This window comes from Ambystoma mexicanum (genome assembly GCF_040938575.1).
Source record: "Ambystoma mexicanum isolate Mex_15411 chromosome 12 unlocalized genomic scaffold, UKY_AmexF1_1 Mex_chr12_unloc.1, whole genome shotgun sequence".
Taxonomy (NCBI): Eukaryota; Metazoa; Chordata; class Amphibia; order Caudata; family Ambystomatidae; genus Ambystoma; species Ambystoma mexicanum.
This window is the reverse complement of record NW_027182322.1, coordinates 12,464,177-12,482,044: the sequence shown is the minus strand read 5'-3', so window position 1 is coordinate 12,482,044 and position 17,868 is coordinate 12,464,177. Positions and strand designations below refer to the sequence as shown.

Genomic DNA, 17,868 nt, shown 5'->3' with positions numbered 1-17,868 from the left:
TAGGTTCAACTTGGGTCACATACTAAGATTAAAGCATCGGCCAAAAATAAACATTCCTCACATGCATAATGTTCCTTGTTTGAATAAGAAAGTAAAAAATGCGACTCTGGTGGGATTCGAACCCACAACCTTTGAATGACTTTGCCAATTCACTTAGAAGTCCAACGCGCTATCCATTGCGCCACAGAGCCAGATGACAATCAACTTGCGTACATCAGGGGATGATCGAGGTTTTGTCAATCCAGTGTTTACTTCACATCATATTATCAAGCCTTCTGGGATACAAGAAAGAATAATTGTTTTCTGAAACATAAAATGTCTGTAGAAGAATCACACTTCTGGGTGAAACCTTGAACTACACCTTTGTTCCTTTAGGGATAAATTCGGAGAATAGGGTATTACTGTATTTTCTTGCAAACTGAATACGTTTGGACAACAATTCCATACCTTAATAAAAAAGAACTGGATAAAAAGTGCAGCCATACAATTGGTTAACAATAGAAAAACACAAAGAGAATATACCATAAATAGCTTTGAAAGAAGATTTTACTTTATATGTCGCTAGAAACAAATGTCTGAGTGTAGGGTGTCGTGTTTTTGGTCTATCTCATTTACAGCTATTATAAAGACAATGTTTCTGAAGGAAGGATACATTAGGAAAGTGCAAAGTTTCTGGCAGTGATGTTGTATTGCTTATGAGCAATATGTTCCTGTTGCAATGGAAGGCAGACTGCTTTTGATTCAGTTGCATGCTGTATTAGATACATAGGTTCAACTTGGGTCACATACTAAGATTAAAGCATCGGCCAAAAATAAACATTCCTCACATGCATAATGTTCCTTGTTTGAATAAGAAAGTAAAAAATGCGACTCTGGTGGGATTCGAACCCACAACCTTTGAATGACTTTGCCAATTCACTTGGAAGTCCAACGCGCTATCCATTGTGCCACAGAGCCAGATGACAATCAACTTGCGTACATCAGGGGATGATCGAGGTTTTGTCAATCCAGTGTTTACTTCACATCATATTATCAAGCCTTCTGGGATACAAGAAAGAATAATTGTTTTCTGAAACATAAAATGTCTGTAGAAGAATCACACTTCTGGGTGAAACCTTGAACTACACCTTTGTTCCTTTAGGGATAAATTCAGAGAATAGGGTATTACTGTATTTTCTTGCAAACTGAATACGTTTGGACAACAATTCCATACCTTAATAAAAAAGAACTGTATAAAAAGTGCAGCCATACAATTGGTTAACAATACAAAAACACAAAGAGAATATACCATAAATAGTTTTGAAAGAATATTTTACTTTATATGTCGCTAGAAACAAATGTCTGAGTGTAGGGTGTCGTGTTTTTGGTCTATCTCATTTACAGCTATTATAAAGACAATGTTTCTGAAGGAAGGATACATTAGGAAAGTGCAAAGTTTCTGGCAGTGATGTTGTATTGCTTATGAGCAATATGTTCCTGTTGCAATGGAAGGCAGACTGCTTTTGATTCAGTTGCATGCTGTATTAGATACATAGGTTCAACTTGGGTCAAATACTAAGATTAAAGCATCGGCCAAAAATAAACATTCCTCACATGCATAATGTTCCTTGTTTGAATAAGAAAGTAAAAAATACGACTCTGGTGGGATTCGAACCCACAACCTTTGAATGACTTTGCCAATTCTCTTAGAAGTCCAACGCGCTATCCATTGCGCCACAGAGCCAGTTGAAACTCAACTTGCGTACATTAAGGGATGATCGAAGTTTTGTCAATCCAGTGTTTACTTCACATCATATTATCAAGCCTTCTGGGATACAAGAAAGAATAATTGTTTTCTGAAACATAAAATGTCTGTAGAAGAATCACACTTCTGGGTGAAACCTTGAAATACACCTTTGTTCCTTTAGGGATAAATTCGGAGAATAGGGTATTACTGTATTTTCTTGCAAACTGAATACGTTTGGACAACAATTCCATACCTTAATAAAAAAGAACTGGATAAAAAGTGCAGACATACAATTGGTTAACAATACAAAAACACAAAGAGAATATACCATAAATAGCTTTGAAAGAAGATTTTACTTTATATGTCGCTAGAAACAAATGTCTGAGTGTAGGGTGTCGTGTTTTTGGTCTATCTCATTTACAGCTATTATAAAGACAATGTTTCTGAAGGAAGGATACGTTAGGAAAGTGCAAAGTTTCTGGCAGTGATGTTGTATTGCTTATGAGCAATATGTTCCTGTTGCAATGGAAGGCAGACTGCTTTTGATTCAGTTGCATGCTGTATTAGATACATAGGTTCAACTTGGGTCAAATACTAAGATTAAAGCATCGGCCAAAAATAAACATTCCTCACATGCATAATGTTCCTTGTTTGAATAAGAAAGTAAAAAATATGACTCTGGTGGGATTCGAACCCACAACCTTTGAATGACTTTGCCAATTCACTTAGAAGTCCAACGCGCTATCCATTGCGCCACAGAGCCAGATGAAAATCAACTTGCGTACATTAAGGGATGATCGAAGTTTTGTCAATCCAGTGTTTACTTCACATCATATTATCAAGCCTTCTGGGATACAAGAAAGAATAATTGTTTTCTGAAACATAAAATGTCTGTAGAAGAATCACACTTCTGGGTGAAACCTTGAACTACACCTTTGTTCCTTTAGGGATAAATTCGGAGAATAGGGTATTACTGTATTTTCTTGCAAACTGAATACGTTTGGACAACAATTCCATACCTTAATAAAAAAGAACTGGATAAAAAGTGCAGCCATACAATTGGTTAACAATACAAAAACACAAAGAGAATATACCATAAATAGCTTTGAAAGAAGATTTTACTTTATATGTCGCTAGAAACAAATGTCTGAGTGTAGGGTGTCGTGTTTTTGGTCTATCTCATTTACAGCTATTATAAAGACAATGTTTCTGAAGGAAGGATACATTAGGAAAGTGCAAAGTTTCTGGCAGTGATGTTGTATTGCTTATGAGCAATATGTTCCTGTTGCAATGGAAGGCAGACTGCTTTTGATTCAGTTGCATGCTGTATTAGATACATTGGTTCAACTTGGGTCAAATACTAAGATTAAAGCATCGGCCAAAAATAAACATTCCTCACATGCATAATGTTCCTTGTTTGAATAAGAAAGTAAAAAATACGACTCTGGTGGGATTCGAACCCACAACCTTTGAATGACTTTGCCAATTCACTTAGAAGTCCAACGCGCTATCCATTGCGCCACAGAGCCAGATGAAAATCAACTTGCGTACATTAAGGGATGATCGAAGTTTTGTCAATCCAGTGTTTACTTCACATCATATTATCAAGCCTTCTGGGATACAAGAAAGAATAATTGTTTTCTGAAACATAAAATGTCTGTAGAAGAATCACACTTCTGGGTGAAACCTTGAACTACACCTTTGTTCCTTTAGGGATAAATTCGGAGAATAGGGTATTACTGTATTTTCTTGCAAACTGAATACGTTTGGACAACAATTCCATACCTTAATAAAAAAGAACTGGATAAAAAGTGCAGCCATACAATTGGTTAACAATACAAAAACACAAAGAGAATATACCATAAATAGCTTTGAAAGAAGATTTTACTTTATATGTCGCTAGAAACAAATGTCTGAGTGTAGGGTGTCGTGTTTTTGGTCTATCTCATTTACAGCTATTATAAAGACAATGTTTCTGAAGGAAGGATACATTAGGAAAGTGCAAAGTTTCTGGCAGTGATGTTGTATTGCTTATGAGCAATATGTTCCTGTTGCAATGGAAGGCAGACTGCTTTTGATTCAGTTGCATGCTGTATTAGATACATAGGTTCAACTTGGGTCAAATACTAAGATTAAAGCATCGGCCAAAAATAAACATTCCTCACATGCATAATGTTCCTTGTTTGAATAAGAAAGTAAAAAATGCGACTCTGGTGGGATTCGAACCCACAACCTTTGAATGACTTTGCCAATTCACTTAGAAGTCCAACGCGCTATCCATTGCGCCACAGAGCCAGATGCACATCAACTTGAGTACATTAAGGGATGATCGAAGTTTTGTCAATCCGGTGTTTACTTCACATCATATTATCAAGCCTTCTGGGATACAAGAAAGAATAATTGTTTTCGGAAACATAAAATGTCTGTAGAAGAATCACACTTCTGGGTGAAACCTTGAACTACACCTTTGTTCCTTTAGGGATAAATTCGGAGAATAGGGTATTACAGTATTTTCTTGCCAAGTGAATTGGTTTGGACAACAATTCCATACCTTAATAAAAAAGAACTGGATAAAAAGTGCAGACATACAATTGGTTAACAATACAAAAACACAAAGAGAATATACCATAGATAGCTTTGAAAGAAGATTTTACTTTATATGTCGCTAGAAACAAATGTCTGAGCGTAGGGTGTCGTGTTTTGGTCTATCTCATTTACAGCTATTATAAAGACAATGTTTCTGAAGGAAGGATACATTAGAAAAGTGCCAAGTTTCTGGTAGTGATGTTGTATTGCTTATGAGCAATATGTTCCTGTTGCAATGGAAGGCAGACTGCTTTTGATTCAGTTGCATGCTGTATTAGATACATAGGTTCAACTTGGGTCAAATACTAAGATTAAAGCATCGGCCAAAAATAAACATTCCTCACATGCATAATGTTCCTTGTTTGAATAAGAAAGTAAAAAATGCGACTCTGGTGGGATTCGAACACACAAACTTTGAATGACTTTGCCAATTCACTTAGAAGTCCAACGCGCTATCCATTGCACCACAGAGCCAGATGAAAATCAAGTTGCGTACATTAAGGGATGATCGAAGTTTTGTCAATCCAGTGTTTACTTCACATCATATTATCAAGCCTTCTGGGATACAAGAAAGAATAATTGTTTTCTGAAACATAAAATGTCTGTAGAAGAATCACACTTCTGGGTGAAACATTGAACTACACCTTTGTTCCTTTAGGGATAAATTCGGAGAATAGGGTATTACTGTATTTTCTTGCAAACTGAATACGTTTGGACAACAATTCCATACCTTAATAAAAAAGAACTGGATAAAAAGTGCAGCCATACAATTGGTTAACAATACAAAAACACAAAGAGAATATACCATAAATAGCTTTGAAAGAAGATTTTACTTTATATGTCGCTAGAAACAAATGTCTGAGTGTAGGGTGTCGTGTTTTTGGTCTATCTCATTTACAGCTATTATAAAGACAATGTTTCTGAAGGAAGGATACATTAGGAAAGTGCAAAGTTTCTGGCAGTGATGTTGTATTGCTTATGAGCAATATGTTCCTGTTGCAATGGAAGGCAGACTGCTTTTGATTCAGTTGCATGCTGTATTAGATACATAGGTTCAACTTGGGTCACATACTAAGATTAAAGCATCGGCCAAAAATAAACATTCCTCACATGCATAATGTTCCTTGTTTGAATAAGAAAGTAAAAAATGCGACTCTGGTGGGATTCGAACCCACAACCTTTGAATGACTTTGCCAATTCACTTAGAAGTCCAACGCGCTATCCATTGCGCCACAGAGCCAGATGACAATCAACTTGCGTACATCAGGGGATGATCGAGGTTTTGTCAATCCAGTGTTTACTTCACATCATATTATCAAGCCTTCTGGGATACAAGAAAGAATAATTGTTTTCTGAAACATAAAATGTCTGTAGAAGAATCACACTTCTGGGTGAAACCTTGAACTACACCTTTGTTCCTTTAGGGATAAATTCGGAGAATAGGGTATTACTGTATTTTCTTGCAAACTGAATACGTTTGGACAACAATTCCATACCTTAATAAAAAAGAACTGGATAAAAAGTGCAGCCATACAATTGGTTAACAATACAAAAACACAAAGAGAATATACCATAAATAGCTTTGAAAGAAGATTTTACTTTATATGTCGCTAGAAACAAATGTCTGAGTGTAGGGTGTCGTGTTTTTGGTCTATCTCATTTACAGCTATTATAAAGACAATGTTTCTGAAGGAAGGATACATTAGGAAAGTGCAAAGTTTCTGGCAGTGATGTTGTATTGCTTATGAGCAATATGTTCCTGTTGCAATGGAAGGCAGACTGCTTTTGATTCAGTTGCATGCTGTATTAGATACATAGGTTCAACTTGGGTCAAATACTAAGATTAAAGCATCGGCCAAAAATAAACATTCCTCACATGCGTAATGTTCCTTGTTTGAATAAGAAAGTAAAAAATGCGACTCTGGTGGGATTCGAACCCACAACCTTTGAATGACTTTGCCAATTCACTTAGAAGTCCAACGCGCTATCCATTGCGCCACAGAGCCAGATGCACACCAACTTGAGTACATTAAGGGATGATCGAAGTTTTGTCAATCCGGTGTTTACTTCACATCATATTATCAAGCCTTCTGGGATACAAGAAAGAATAATTGTTTTCGGAAACATAAAATGTCTGTAGAAGAATCACACTTCTGGGTGAAACCTTGAACTACACCTTTGTTCCTTTAGGGATAAATTCGGAGAATAGGGTATTACAGTATTTTCTTGCCAAGTGAATTGGTTTGGACAACAATTCCATACCTTAATAAAAAAGAACTGGATAAAAAGTGCAGACATACAATTGGTTAACAATACAAAAACACAAAGAGAATATACCATAAATAGCTTTGAAAGAAGATTTTACTTTATATGTCGCTAGAAACAAATGTCTGAGCGTAGGGTGTCGTGTTTTGGTCTATCTCATTTACAGCTATTATAAAGACAATGTTTCTGAAGGAAGGATACATTAGAAAAGTGCCAAGTTTCTGGTAGTGATGTTGTATTGCTTATGAGCAATATGTTCCTGTTGCAATGGAAGGCAGACTGCTTTTGATTCAGTTGCATGCTGTATTAGATACATAGGTTCAACTTGGGTCAAATACTAAGATTAAAGCATCGGCCAAAAATAAACATTCCTCACATGCATAATGTTCCTTGTTTGAATAAGAAAGTAAAAAATGCGACTCTGGTGGGATTCGAACACACAAACTTTGAATGACTTTGCCAATTCACTTAGAAGTCCAACGCGCTATCCATTGCACCACAGAGCCAGATGAAAATCAAGTTGCGTACATTAAGGGATGATCGAAGTTTTGTCAATCCAGTGTTTACTTCACATCATATTATCAAGCCTTCTGGGATACAAGAAAGAATAATTGTTTTCTGAAACATAAAATGTCTGTAGAAGAATCACACTTCTGGGTGAAACATTGAACTACACCTTTGTTCCTTTAGGGATAAATTCGGAGAATAGGGTATTACTGTATTTTCTTGCAAACTGAATACGTTTGGACAACAATTCCATACCTTAATAAAAAAGAACTGGATAAAAAGTGCAGCCATACAATTGGTTAACAATACAAAAACACAAAGAGAATATACCATAAATAGCTTTGAAAGAAGATTTTACTTTATATGTCGCTAGAAACAAATGTCTGAGTGTAGGGTGTCGTGTTTTTGGTCTATCTCATTTACAGCTATTATAAAGACAATGTTTCTGAAGGAAGGATACATTAGGAAAGTGCCAAGTTTCTGGCAGTGATGTTGTATTGCTTATGAGCAATATGTTCCTGTTGCAATGGAAGGCAGACTGCTTTTGATTCAGTTGCATGCTGTATTAGATACATAGGTTCAACTTGGGTCACATACTAAGATTAAAGCATCGGCCAAAAATAAACATTCCTCACATGCATAATGTTCCTTGTTTGAATAAGAAAGTAAAAAATGCGACTCTGGTGGGATTCGAACCCACAACCTTTGAATGACTTTGCCAATTCACTTAGAAGTCCAACGCGCTATCCATTGCGCCACAGAGCCAGTTGAAACTCAACTTGCGTACATTAAGGGATGATCGAAGTTTTGTCAATCCAGTGTTTACTTCACATCATATTATCAAGCCTTCTGGGATACAAGAAAGAATAATTGTTTTCTGAAACATAAAATGTCTGTAGAAGAATCACACTTCTGGGTGAAACCTTGAAATACACCTTTGTTCCTTTAGGGATAAATTCGGAGAATAGGGTATTACTGTATTTTCTTGCAAACTGAATACGTTTGGACAACAATTCCATACCTTAATAAAAAAGAACTGGATAAAAAGTGCAGACATACAATTGGTTAACAATACAAAAACACAAAGAGAATATACCATAAATCGCTTTGAAAGAAGATTTTACTTTATATGTCGCTAGAAACAAATGTCTGAGTGTAGGGTGTCGTGTTTTTGGTCTATCTCATTTACAGCTATTATAAAGACAATGTTTCTGAAGGAAGGATACGTTAGGAAAGTGCAAAGTTTCTGGCAGTGATGTTGTATTGCTTATGAGCAATATGTTCCTGTTGCAATGGAAGGCAGACTGCTTTTGATTCAGTTGCATGCTGTATTAGATACATAGGTTCAACTTGGGTCAAATACTAAGATTAAAGCATCGGCCAAAAATAAACATTCCTCACATGCATAATGTTCCTTGTTTGAATAAGAAAGTAAAAAATACGACTCTGGTGGGATTCGAACCCACAACCTTTGAATGACTTTGCCAATTCACTTAGAAGTCCAACGCGCTATCCATTGCGCCACAGAGCCAGATGAAAATCAACTTGCGTACATTAAGGGATGATCGAAGTTTTGTCAATCCAGTGTTTACTTCACATCATATTATCAAGCCTTCTGGGATACAAGAAAGAATAATTGTTTTCTGAAACATAAAATGTCTGTAGAAGAATCACACTTCTGGGTGAAACCTTGAACTACACCTTTGTTCCTTTAGGGATAAATTCGGAGAATAGGGTATTACTGTATTTTCTTGCAAACTGAATACGTTTGGACAACAATTCCATACCTTAATAAAAAAGAACTGGATAAAAAGTGCAGCCATACAATTGGTTAACAATACAAAAACACAAAGAGAATATACCATAAATAGCTTTGAAAGAAGATTTTACTTTATATGTCGCTAGAAACAAATGTCTGAGTGTAGGGTGTCGTGTTTTTGGTCTATCTCATTTACAGCTATTATAAAGACAATGTTTCTGAAGGAAGGATACATTAGGAAAGTGCAAAGTTTCTGGCAGTGATGTTGTATTGCTTATGAGCAATATGTTCCTGTTGCAATGGAAGGCAGACTGCTTTTGATTCAGTTGCATGCTGTATTAGATACATTGGTTCAACTTGGGTCAAATACTAAGATTAAAGCATCGGCCAAAAATAAACATTCCTCACATGCATAATGTTCCTTGTTTGAATAAGAAAGTAAAAAATGCGACTCTGGTGGGATTCGAACACACAAACTTTGAATGACTTTGCCAATTCACTTAGAAGTCCAACGCGCTATCCATTGCACCACAGAGCCAGATGAAAATCAAGTTGCGTACATTAAGGGATGATCGAAGTTTTGTCAATCCAGTGTTTACTTCACATCATATTATCAAGCCTTCTGGGATACAAGAAAGAATAATTGTTTTCTGAAACATAAAATGTCTGTAGAAGAATCACACTTCTGGGTGAAACATTGAACTACACCTTTGTTCCTTTAGGGATAAATTCGGAGAATAGGGTATTACTGTATTTTCTTGCAAACTGAATACGTTTGGACAACAATTCCATACCTTAATAAAAAAGAACTGGATAAAAAGTGCAGCCATACAATTGGTTAACAATACAAAAACACAAAGAGAATATACCATAAATAGCTTTGAAAGAAGATTTTACTTTATATGTCGCTAGAAACAAATGTCTGAGTGTAGGGTGTCGTGTTTTTGGTCTATCTCATTTACAGCTATTATAAAGACAATGTTTCTGAAGGAAGGATACATTAGGAAAGTGCAAAGTTTCTGGCAGTGATGTTGTATTGCTTATGAGCAATATGTTCCTGTTGCAATGGAAGGCAGACTGCTTTTGATTCAGTTGCATGCTGTATTAGATACATAGGTTCAACTTGGGTCACATACTAAGATTAAAGCATCGGCCAAAAATAAACATTCCTCACATGCATAATGTTCCTTGTTTGAATAAGAAAGTAAAAAATGCGACTCTGGTGGGATTCGAACCCACAACCTTTGAATGACTTTGCCAATTCACTTAGAAGTCCAACGCGCTATCCATTGCGCCACAGAGCCAGATGACAATCAACTTGCGTACATCAGGGGATGATCGAGGTTTTGTCAATCCAGTGTTTACTTCACATCATATTATCAAGCCTTCTGGGATACAAGAAAGAATAATTGTTTTCTGAAACATAAAATGTCTGTAGAAGAATCACACTTCTGGGTGAAACCTTGAACTACACCTTTGTTCCTTTAGGGATAAATTCGGAGAATAGGGTATTACTGTATTTTCTTGCAAACTGAATACGTTTGGACAACAATTCCATACCTTAATAAAAAAGAACTGGATAAAAAGTGCAGCCATACAATTGGTTAACAATACAAAAACACAAAGAGAATATACCATAAATAGCTTTGAAAGAAGATTTTACTTTATATGTCGCTAGAAACAAATGTCTGAGTGTAGGGTGTCGTGTTTTTGGTCTATCTCATTTACAGCTATTATAAAGACAATGTTTCTGAAGGAAGGATACATTAGGAAAGTGCAAAGTTTCTGGCAGTGATGTTGTATTGCTTATGAGCAATATGTTCCTGTTGCAATGGAAGGCAGACTGCTTTTGATTCAGTTGCATGCTGTATTAGATACATAGGTTCAACTTGGGTCAAATACTAAGATTAAAGCATCGGCCAAAAATAAACATTCCTCACATGCGTAATGTTCCTTGTTTGAATAAGAAAGTAAAAAATGCGACTCTGGTGGGATTCGAACCCACAACCTTTGAATGACTTTGCCAATTCACTTAGAAGTCCAACGCGCTATCCATTGCGCCACAGAGCCAGATGCACACCAACTTGAGTACATTAAGGGATGATCGAAGTTTTGTCAATCCGGTGTTTACTTCACATCATATTATCAAGCCTTCTGGGATACAAGAAAGAATAATTGTTTTCGGAAACATAAAATGTCTGTAGAAGAATCACACTTCTGGGTGAAACCTTGAACTACACCTTTGTTCCTTTAGGGATAAATTCGGAGAATAGGGTATTACAGTATTTTCTTGCCAAGTGAATTGGTTTGGACAACAATTCCATACCTTAATAAAAAAGAACTGGATAAAAAGTGCAGACATACAATTGGTTAACAATACAAAAACACAAAGAGAATATACCATAAATAGCTTTGAAAGAAGATTTTACTTTATATGTCGCTAGAAACAAATGTCTGAGCGTAGGGTGTCGTGTTTTGGTCTATCTCATTTACAGCTATTATAAAGACAATGTTTCTGAAGGAAGGATACATTAGAAAAGTGCCAAGTTTCTGGTAGTGATGTTGTATTGCTTATGAGCAATATGTTCCTGTTGCAATGGAAGGCAGACTGCTTTTGATTCAGTTGCATGCTGTATTAGATACATAGGTTCAACTTGGGTCAAATACTAAGATTAAAGCATCGGCCAAAAATAAACATTCCTCACATGCATAATGTTCCTTGTTTGAATAAGAAAGTAAAAAATGCGACTCTGGTGGGATTCGAACACACAAACTTTGAATGACTTTGCCAATTCACTTAGAAGTCCAACGCGCTATCCATTGCACCACAGAGCCAGATGAAAATCAAGTTGCGTACATTAAGGGATGATCGAAGTTTTGTCAATCCAGTGTTTACTTCACATCATATTATCAAGCCTTCTGGGATACAAGAAAGAATAATTGTTTTCTGAAACATAAAATGTCTGTAGAAGAATCACACTTCTGGGTGAAACATTGAACTACACCTTTGTTCCTTTAGGGATAAATTCGGAGAATAGGGTATTACTGTATTTTCTTGCAAACTGAATACGTTTGGACAACAATTCCATACCTTAATAAAAAAGAACTGGATAAAAAGTGCAGCCATACAATTGGTTAACAATACAAAAACACAAAGAGAATATACCATAAATAGCTTTGAAAGAAGATTTTACTTTATATGTCGCTAGAAACAAATGTCTGAGTGTAGGGTGTCGTGTTTTTGGTCTATCTCATTTACAGCTATTATAAAGACAATGTTTCTGAAGGAAGGATACATTAGGAAAGTGCCAAGTTTCTGGCAGTGATGTTGTATTGCTTATGAGCAATATGTTCCTGTTGCAATGGAAGGCAGACTGCTTTTGATTCAGTTGCATGCTGTATTAGATACATAGGTTCAACTTGGGTCACATACTAAGATTAAAGCATCGGCCAAAAATAAACATTCCTCACATGCATAATGTTCCTTGTTTGAATAAGAAAGTAAAAAATGCGACTCTGGTGGGATTCGAACCCACAACCTTTGAATGACTTTGCCAATTCACTTAGAAGTCCAACGCGCTATCCATTGCGCCACAGAGCCAGTTGAAACTCAACTTGCGTACATTAAGGGATGATCGAAGTTTTGTCAATCCAGTGTTTACTTCACATCATATTATCAAGCCTTCTGGGATACAAGAAAGAATAATTGTTTTCTGAAACATAAAATGTCTGTAGAAGAATCACACTTCTGGGTGAAACCTTGAAATACACCTTTGTTCCTTTAGGGATAAATTCGGAGAATAGGGTATTACTGTATTTTCTTGCAAACTGAATACGTTTGGACAACAATTCCATACCTTAATAAAAAAGAACTGGATAAAAAGTGCAGACATACAATTGGTTAACAATACAAAAACACAAAGAGAATATACCATAAATCGCTTTGAAAGAAGATTTTACTTTATATGTCGCTAGAAACAAATGTCTGAGTGTAGGGTGTCGTGTTTTTGGTCTATCTCATTTACAGCTATTATAAAGACAATGTTTCTGAAGGAAGGATACGTTAGGAAAGTGCAAAGTTTCTGGCAGTGATGTTGTATTGCTTATGAGCAATATGTTCCTGTTGCAATGGAAGGCAGACTGCTTTTGATTCAGTTGCATGCTGTATTAGATACATAGGTTCAACTTGGGTCAAATACTAAGATTAAAGCATCGGCCAAAAATAAACATTCCTCACATGCATAATGTTCCTTGTTTGAATAAGAAAGTAAAAAATACGACTCTGGTGGGATTCGAACCCACAACCTTTGAATGACTTTGCCAATTCACTTAGAAGTCCAACGCGCTATCCATTGCGCCACAGAGCCAGATGAAAATCAACTTGCGTACATTAAGGGATGATCGAAGTTTTGTCAATCCAGTGTTTACTTCACATCATATTATCAAGCCTTCTGGGATACAAGAAAGAATAATTGTTTTCTGAAACATAAAATGTCTGTAGAAGAATCACACTTCTGGGTGAAACCTTGAACTACACCTTTGTTCCTTTAGGGATAAATTCGGAGAATAGGGTATTACTGTATTTTCTTGCAAACTGAATACGTTTGGACAACAATTCCATACCTTAATAAAAAAGAACTGGATAAAAAGTGCAGCCATACAATTGGTTAACAATACAAAAACACAAAGAGAATATACCATAAATAGCTTTGAAAGAAGATTTTACTTTATATGTCGCTAGAAACAAATGTCTGAGTGTAGGGTGTCGTGTTTTTGGTCTATCTCATTTACAGCTATTATAAAGACAATGTTTCTGAAGGAAGGATACATTAGGAAAGTGCAAAGTTTCTGGCAGTGATGTTGTATTGCTTATGAGCAATATGTTCCTGTTGCAATGGAAGGCAGACTGCTTTTGATTCAGTTGCATACTGTATTAGATACATTGGTTCAACTTGGGTCAAATACTAAGATTAAAGCATCGGCCAAAAATAAACATTCCTCACATGCATAATGTTCCTTGTTTGAATAAGAAAGTAAAAAATACGACTCTGGTGGGATTCGAACCCACAACCTTTGAATGACTTTGCCAATTCACTTAGAAGTCCAACGCGCTATCCATTGCGCCACAGAGCCAGATGAAAATCAACTTGCGTACATTAAGGGATGATCGAAGTTTTGTCAATCCAGTGTTTACTTCACATCATATTATCAAGCCTTCTGGGATACAAGAAAGAATAATTGTTTTCTGAAACATAAAATGTCTGTAGAAGAATCACACTTCTGGGTGAAACCTTGAACTACACCTTTGTTCCTTTAGGGATAAATTCGGAGAATAGGGTATTACTGTATTTTCTTGCAAACTGAATACGTTTGGACAACAATTCCATACCTTAATAAAAAAGAACTGGATAAAAAGTGCAGCCATACAATTGGTTAACAATACAAAAACACAAAGAGAATATACCATAAATAGCTTTGAAAGAAGATTTTACTTTATATGTCGCTAGAAACAAATGTCTGAGTGTAGGGTGTCGTGTTTTTGGTCTATCTCATTTACAGCTATTATAAAGACAATGTTTCTGAAGGAAGGATACATTAGGAAAGTGCAAAGTTTCTGGCAGTGATGTTGTATTGCTTATGAGCAATATGTTCCTGTTGCAATGGAAGGCAGACTGCTTTTGATTCAGTTGCATGCTGTATTAGATACATAGGTTCAACTTGGGTCAAATACTAAGATTAAAGCATCGGCCAAAAATAAACATTCCTCACATGCATAATGTTCCTTGTTTGAATAAGAAAGTAAAAAATGCGACTCTGGTGGGATTCGAACCCACAACCTTTGAATGACTTTGCCAATTCACTTAGAAGTCCAACGCGCTATCCATTGCGCCACAGAGCCAGATGCACATCAACTTGAGTACATTAAGGGATGATCGAAGTTTTGTCAATCCGGTGTTTACTTCACATCATATTATCAAGCCTTCTGGGATACAAGAAAGAATAATTGTTTTCGGAAACATAAAATGTCTGTAGAAGAATCACACTTCTGGGTGAAACCTTGAACTACACCTTTGTTCCTTTAGGGATAAATTCGGAGAATAGGGTATTACAGTATTTTCTTGCCAAGTGAATTGGTTTGGACAACAATTCCATACCTTAATAAAAAAGAACTGGATAAAAAGTGCAGACATACAATTGGTTAACAATACAAAAACACAAAGAGAATATACCATAAATAGCTTTGAAAGAAGATTTTACTTTATATGTCGCTAGAAACAAATGTCTGAGCGTAGGGTGTCGTGTTTTGGTCTATCTCATTTACAGCTATTATAAAGACAATGTTTCTGAAGGAAGGATACATTAGAAAAGTGCCAAGTTTCTGGTAGTGATGTTGTATTGCTTATGAGCAATATGTTCCTGTTGCAATGGAAGGCAGACTGCTTTTGATTCAGTTGCATGCTGTATTAGATACATAGGTTCAACTTGGGTCAAATACTAAGATTAAAGCATCGGCCAAAAATAAACATTCCTCACATGCATAATGTTCCTTGTTTGAATAAGAAAGTAAAAAATGCGACTCTGGTGGGATTCGAACACACAAACTTTGAATGACTTTGCCAATTCACTTAGAAGTCCAACGCGCTATCCATTGCACCACAGAGCCAGATGAAAATCAAGTTGCGTACATTAAGGGATGATCGAAGTTTTGTCAATCCAGTGTTTACTTCACATCATATTATCAAGCCTTCTGGGATACAAGAAAGAATAATTGTTTTCTGAAACATAAAATGTCTGTAGAAGAATCACACTTCTGGGTGAAACATTGAACTACACCTTTGTTCCTTTAGGGATAAATTCGGAGAATAGGGTATTACTGTATTTTCTTGCAAACTGAATACGTTTGGACAACAATTCCATACCTTAATAAAAAAGAACTGGATAAAAAGTGCAGCCATACAATTGGTTAACAATACAAAAACACAAAGAGAATATACCATAAATAGCTTTGAAAGAAGATTTTACTTTATATGTCGCTAGAAACAAATGTCTGAGTGTAGGGTGTCGTGTTTTTGGTCTATCTCATTTACAGCTATTATAAAGACAATGTTTCTGAAGGAAGGATACATTAGGAAAGTGCAAAGTTTCTGGCAGTGATGTTGTATTGCTTATGAGCAATATGTTCCTGTTGCAATGGAAGGCAGACTGCTTTTGATTCAGTTGCATGCTGTATTAGATACATAGGTTCAACTTGGGTCACATACTAAGATTAAAGCATCGGCCAAAAATAAACATTCCTCACATGCATAATGTTCCTTGTTTGAATAAGAAAGTAAAAAATGCGACTCTGGTGGGATTCGAACCCACAACCTTTGAATGACTTTGCCAATTCACTTAGAAGTCCAACGCGCTATCCATTGCGCCACAGAGCCAGTTGACAATCAACTTGCGTACATCAGGGGATGATCGAGGTTTTGTCAATCCAGTGTTTACTTCACATCATATTATCAAGCCTTCTGGGATACAAGGAAGAATAATTGTTTTCTGAAACATAAAATGTCTGTAGAAGAATCACACTTCTGGGTGAAACCTTGAACTACACCTTTGTTCCTTTAGGGATAAATTCGGAGAATAGGGTATTACTGTATTTTCTTGCAAACTGAATACGTTTGGACAACAATTCCATACCTTAATAAAAAAGAACTGGATAAAAAGTGCAGCCATACAATTGGTTAACAATACAAAAACACAAAGAGAATATACCATAAATAGCTTTGAAAGAAGATTTTACTTTATATGTCGCTAGAAACAAATGTCTGAGTGTAGGGTGTCGTGTTTTTGGTCTATCTCATTTACAGCTATTATAAAGACAATGTTTCTGAAGGAAGGATACATTAGGAAAGTGCAAAGTTTCTGGCAGTGATGTTGTATTGCTTATGAGCAATATGTTCCTGTTGCAATGGAAGGCAGACTGCTTTTGATTCAGTTGCATGCTGTATTAGATACATAGGTTCAACTTGGGTCAAATACTAAGATTAAAGCATCGGCCAAAAATAAACATTCCTCACATGCGTAATGTTCCTTGTTTGAATAAGAAAGTAAAAAATGCGACTCTGGTGGGATTTGAACCCACAACCTTTGAATGACTTTGCCAATTCACTTAGAAGTCCAACGCGCTATCCATTGCGCCACAGAGCCAGATGCACATCAACTTGAGTACATTAAGGGATGATCGAAGTTTTGTCAATCCGGTGTTTACTTCACATCATATTATCAAGCCTTCTGGGATACAAGAAAGAATAATTGTTTTCGGAAACATAAAATGTCTGTAGAAGAATCACACTTCTGGGTGAAACCTTGAACTACACCTTTGTTCCTTTAGGGATAAATTCGGAGAATAGGGTATTACAGTATTTTCTTGCCAAGTGAATTGGTTTGGACAACAATTCCATACCTTAATAAAAAAGAACTGGATAAAAAGTGCAGACATACAATTGGTTAACAATACAAAAACACAAAGAGAATATACCATAAATAGCTTTGAAAGAAGATTTTACTTTATATGTCGCTAGAAACAAATGTCTGAGCGTAGGGTGTCGTGTTTTGGTCTATCTCATTTACAGCTATTATAAAGACAATGTTTCTGAAGGAAGGATACATTAGAAAAGTGCCAAGTTTCTGGTAGTGATGTTGTATTGCTTATGAGCAATATGTTCCTGTTGCAATGGAAGGCAGACTGCTTTTGATTCAGTTGCATGCTGTATTAGATACATAGGTTCAACTTGGGTCAAATACTAAGATTAAAGCATCGGCCAAAAATAAACATTCCTCACATGCATAATGTTCCTTGTTTGAATAAGAAAGTAAAAAATGCGACTCTGGTGGGATTCGAACACACAAACTTTGAATGACTTTGCCAATTCACTTAGAAGTCCAACGCGCTATCCATTGCGCCACAGAGCCAGACAAAAATCAACTTGCGTAAATTAAGGGATGATCGAAGTTTTGTCAATCCAGTGTTTACTTC

General features: G+C 36.1%; 17 non-coding genes across 17 annotated transcripts; all 17 read right to left on the bottom strand.

Moving 5' to 3' along the window:
• Window positions 1-101: 101 nt before the first annotated feature.
• On the bottom strand, window positions 102-191 carry TRNAR-UCU (transfer RNA arginine (anticodon UCU)). Its single transcript is given in 2 exon segments — window positions 102-137; window positions 155-191. It is a non-coding gene; the product is annotated as a tRNA-Arg (tRNA).
• A 1,442-nt stretch (window positions 192-1,633) lies between these two features.
• Window positions 1,634-1,723, bottom strand: TRNAR-UCU (transfer RNA arginine (anticodon UCU)). The gene is given in 2 exon segments: window positions 1,634-1,669; window positions 1,687-1,723. It is a non-coding gene; the product is annotated as a tRNA-Arg (tRNA).
• A 676-nt stretch (window positions 1,724-2,399) lies between these two features.
• On the bottom strand, window positions 2,400-2,489 carry TRNAR-UCU (transfer RNA arginine (anticodon UCU)). The gene is given in 2 exon segments: window positions 2,400-2,435; window positions 2,453-2,489. It is a non-coding gene; the product is annotated as a tRNA-Arg (tRNA).
• Window positions 2,490-3,165: 676 nt separating this feature from the next.
• On the bottom strand, window positions 3,166-3,255 carry TRNAR-UCU (transfer RNA arginine (anticodon UCU)). The gene is given in 2 exon segments: window positions 3,166-3,201; window positions 3,219-3,255. It is a non-coding gene; the product is annotated as a tRNA-Arg (tRNA).
• A 676-nt stretch (window positions 3,256-3,931) lies between these two features.
• TRNAR-UCU (transfer RNA arginine (anticodon UCU)) lies at window positions 3,932-4,021 on the bottom strand. Its single transcript is given in 2 exon segments — window positions 3,932-3,967; window positions 3,985-4,021. It is a non-coding gene; the product is annotated as a tRNA-Arg (tRNA).
• Window positions 4,022-5,462: 1,441 nt separating this feature from the next.
• Window positions 5,463-5,552, bottom strand: TRNAR-UCU (transfer RNA arginine (anticodon UCU)). Its single transcript is given in 2 exon segments — window positions 5,463-5,498; window positions 5,516-5,552. It is a non-coding gene; the product is annotated as a tRNA-Arg (tRNA).
• Window positions 5,553-6,228: 676 nt separating this feature from the next.
• TRNAR-UCU (transfer RNA arginine (anticodon UCU)) lies at window positions 6,229-6,318 on the bottom strand. The gene is given in 2 exon segments: window positions 6,229-6,264; window positions 6,282-6,318. It is a non-coding gene; the product is annotated as a tRNA-Arg (tRNA).
• A 1,441-nt stretch (window positions 6,319-7,759) lies between these two features.
• TRNAR-UCU (transfer RNA arginine (anticodon UCU)) lies at window positions 7,760-7,849 on the bottom strand. The gene is given in 2 exon segments: window positions 7,760-7,795; window positions 7,813-7,849. It is a non-coding gene; the product is annotated as a tRNA-Arg (tRNA).
• A 676-nt stretch (window positions 7,850-8,525) lies between these two features.
• Window positions 8,526-8,615, bottom strand: TRNAR-UCU (transfer RNA arginine (anticodon UCU)). Its single transcript is given in 2 exon segments — window positions 8,526-8,561; window positions 8,579-8,615. It is a non-coding gene; the product is annotated as a tRNA-Arg (tRNA).
• Window positions 8,616-10,057: 1,442 nt separating this feature from the next.
• On the bottom strand, window positions 10,058-10,147 carry TRNAR-UCU (transfer RNA arginine (anticodon UCU)). The gene is given in 2 exon segments: window positions 10,058-10,093; window positions 10,111-10,147. It is a non-coding gene; the product is annotated as a tRNA-Arg (tRNA).
• A 676-nt stretch (window positions 10,148-10,823) lies between these two features.
• TRNAR-UCU (transfer RNA arginine (anticodon UCU)) lies at window positions 10,824-10,913 on the bottom strand. The gene is given in 2 exon segments: window positions 10,824-10,859; window positions 10,877-10,913. It is a non-coding gene; the product is annotated as a tRNA-Arg (tRNA).
• Window positions 10,914-12,354: 1,441 nt separating this feature from the next.
• Window positions 12,355-12,444, bottom strand: TRNAR-UCU (transfer RNA arginine (anticodon UCU)). Its single transcript is given in 2 exon segments — window positions 12,355-12,390; window positions 12,408-12,444. It is a non-coding gene; the product is annotated as a tRNA-Arg (tRNA).
• Window positions 12,445-13,120: 676 nt separating this feature from the next.
• Window positions 13,121-13,210, bottom strand: TRNAR-UCU (transfer RNA arginine (anticodon UCU)). Its single transcript is given in 2 exon segments — window positions 13,121-13,156; window positions 13,174-13,210. It is a non-coding gene; the product is annotated as a tRNA-Arg (tRNA).
• Window positions 13,211-13,886: 676 nt separating this feature from the next.
• Window positions 13,887-13,976, bottom strand: TRNAR-UCU (transfer RNA arginine (anticodon UCU)). Its single transcript is given in 2 exon segments — window positions 13,887-13,922; window positions 13,940-13,976. It is a non-coding gene; the product is annotated as a tRNA-Arg (tRNA).
• Window positions 13,977-14,652: 676 nt separating this feature from the next.
• Window positions 14,653-14,742, bottom strand: TRNAR-UCU (transfer RNA arginine (anticodon UCU)). The gene is given in 2 exon segments: window positions 14,653-14,688; window positions 14,706-14,742. It is a non-coding gene; the product is annotated as a tRNA-Arg (tRNA).
• Window positions 14,743-16,183: 1,441 nt separating this feature from the next.
• Window positions 16,184-16,273, bottom strand: TRNAR-UCU (transfer RNA arginine (anticodon UCU)). The gene is given in 2 exon segments: window positions 16,184-16,219; window positions 16,237-16,273. It is a non-coding gene; the product is annotated as a tRNA-Arg (tRNA).
• Window positions 16,274-16,949: 676 nt separating this feature from the next.
• Window positions 16,950-17,039, bottom strand: TRNAR-UCU (transfer RNA arginine (anticodon UCU)). The gene is given in 2 exon segments: window positions 16,950-16,985; window positions 17,003-17,039. It is a non-coding gene; the product is annotated as a tRNA-Arg (tRNA).
• Between the last annotated feature and the right edge of the window lie 829 nt (window positions 17,040-17,868).